General features: G+C 48.2%; 1 protein-coding gene across 1 annotated transcript in view; it reads right to left on the bottom strand.

Annotated features, from left to right (window-relative positions):
* LOC131370840 (collagen alpha-1(XI) chain-like) overlaps positions 1–2,500 on the bottom strand; it is a 104,761-nt gene that overhangs the window by 54,289 nt on the left and 47,972 nt on the right. The gene's annotated exons all lie outside the window — the stretch shown is intronic.

Below are 2,500 nucleotides of genomic sequence, written 5' to 3'. Positions count from 1 at the left end.
GTGTTTGTGTGTGTGTGTGTGTGTTTGTGTGTGTGTGTGTGTTTGCCAGACCAAACAACTGCTAAACAGTAGATTGAGATTTATTGGAGTGAGACAGCTGTATTACAGCATGAGCCAAATCGCACTGAGTGACTGAACCTAAATATAACACTACTACTTTTTTCTCTTCTCTTCTTCTGCCATCACTTTCTCTTCCTCCTCCTTCTACTGCTTCTTCTCTTCCTCCTCCTTCCACTCTTTCTCTTCATTCTACTCTTCCTCCTTCTACTCCTCCTCCTACTCCTTTTCCTGTGCCTTTTTATTCTGTCACTCTAAACTGTGGATCACACAGACGCTCCAATCTCACTTTCAATAGAGTTCTAGAGTCTGTCTCTCTGTCTGTCTGTCTATCTAGGTGTGGCATAATGGTTGGAAATGTTAAAATGTTATATTGAATCATCATAAATACCCCAATCCCTGAATATCTTACACCCAAACTACGTGTGTGTGTGTCTGTGTGTGTGTGTGTGAGTGTGTGTCTGTGTGTGTGAGTGTGTGTGTGAGTGTCTGTGTGTGTGTGTGTGTGTGTGTGTGTCTGTGTGTGTGTGTGAGTGTCTGTGTGTGAGTGTGTGTCTGTGTGTGTGTGTGTGAGTGTGTGTGTGTGAGTATGTGTCTGTGTGTGTGTGTGTGTGAGTGTGAGTGTCTGTGTGTGTCTGTGTGTGTGTGTGAGTGTCTGTGTGTGAGTGTGTGTCTGTGTGTGTGTGTGTGAGTGTGTGTGTGAGTGTCTGTGTGTGAGTGTCTGTGTGTGTGTCTGTGTGTGTGTCTGTGTGTGAGTGTCTGTGTGTGTGTGTGTGTGTGTGTGAGTGTGTGTGAGTGTCTGTGTGTGTGTGAGTGTCTGTGTGTGTGAGTGTCTGTGTGTGAGTGTCTGTGTGTGTGTGTCTGTGTGTGTGTGTGAGTGTCTGTGTGTGTGTGAGTGTGTGTGAGTGTCTGTGTGTGTGTGTGTGTGTGAGTGTCTGTGTGTGTGAGTGTCTGTGTGTGAGTGTCTGTGTGTGTGTGAGTGTCTGTGTGTGTGTGTGTGTGTGTGTGAGTGTCTGTGTGTGTGTGTGTGTCTGTGTGTGTGTGTGTCTGTGTGTGTGTGAGTGTCTGTGTGTGTGTGTGAGTGTGTGTGAGTGTCTGTGTGTGTGTGTGAGTGTGTGTCTGTGTGTGTCTGTGTGTGTGTGTGTGTGTGTGTGTGAGTGTGTGTGTGTGTGTGAGAGTGTGTGTCTGTGTGTGTGTCTGTGTGTGTGTGTGTGAGTGTGTGTGTCTGTGTGTGTGTGTGTGTGTGAGTGTGTGTGTGTGTGTCTGTGTGAGTGTGTGTGTGTGTGAGTGTGTGTCTGTGTGTGTGTGTGAGTGTCTGTGTGTGTGTGTGTGTGAGTGTGTGTGTGTGAGTGTCTGTGTGTGTGTGTGTGTGAGTGTGTGTGTGTGAGTGTCTGTGTGTGTGTGTGTGTGTGTGTGTGTGTGAGTGTGTGTGTGTGAGTGTCTGTGTGTGTGTGTGTGTGTGAGTGTGTGTGTGTGTGTGAGTGTGTGTGAGTGTCTGTGTGTGTGTGTGTGTGAGTGTGTGTGTGAGTGTGTGTGTGTGTGTGTGTGTGTGTGTGTGTGAGTGTCTGTGTGTGTGTGTGAGTGTGTGTGTGAGTGTCTGTGTGTGTGTGTGTGTGTGTGTGTGTGTGTGTGTGTGAGTGTCTGTGTGTGTGTGTGTGTGTGAGTGTGTGTGTGTGAGTGTCTGTGTGTGTGTGTGTGTGAGTGTGTGTGTGTGAGTGTCTGTGTGTGTGTGTGTGTGTGAGTGTGTCTGTGTGTGTGTCTGTGTGTGTGTGAGAGTGTCTGTGTGTGTGTGAGTGTCTGTGTGTGTGTGTGAGTGTCTGTGTGTGTGTGTGTGTGTGAGTGTCTGTGTGTGTGTGTGTGTGTGAGTGTCTGTGTGTGTGTGTGTGTGTGTGTGTGTGAGTGTCTGTGTGTGTGTGTGTGAGTGTCTGTGTGAGTGTCTGTGTGTGTGTGTGTGTGTGAGTGTCTGTGTGTGTGTGTGTGTGTGTGTGTGAGTGTGTGTGTGTGTGTGTGTGTGTGTGTGTGTGTGAGTGTCTGTGTGTGTGTGTGTGTGAGTGTCTGTGTGTGTGTGAGTGTCTGTGTGTGTGTGAGTGTCTGTGTGTGTGTGTGTGTGTGTGTGAGTGTCTGTGTGTGAGTGTCTGTGTGTCTGTGTGTGTGTGTGTGTGTGAGTGTCTGTGTGTGAGTGTCTGTGTGTGTGTGTGTGTGTGTGTGTGAGTGTCTGTGTGAGTGTCTGTGTGTGTGTGTGTGTGTGTGTGTGTGTGTGTGTGAGTGTCTGTGTGAGTGTCTGTGTGTGTGTGTGAGTGTCTGTGTGTGTGTGTGTGTGTGTGTGTGTGTGTGAGTGTGTGTGTGTGAGTGTCTGTGTGTGTGTGTGTGTGTGTGAGTGTCTGTGTGTGTGTGTGTGTGTGTGTGTGTGTGTGTGTGTGTGTGTGTGAGTGTCTGTGTGTGT

This window comes from Hemibagrus wyckioides, linkage group LG20 (genome assembly GCF_019097595.1).
Source record: "Hemibagrus wyckioides isolate EC202008001 linkage group LG20, SWU_Hwy_1.0, whole genome shotgun sequence".
NCBI lineage: Eukaryota > Metazoa > Chordata > Actinopteri > Siluriformes > Bagridae > Hemibagrus > Hemibagrus wyckioides.
The sequence above is the reverse complement of the archived record's forward strand: the minus strand, read 5'-3'. Positions and strand labels throughout refer to the sequence as shown.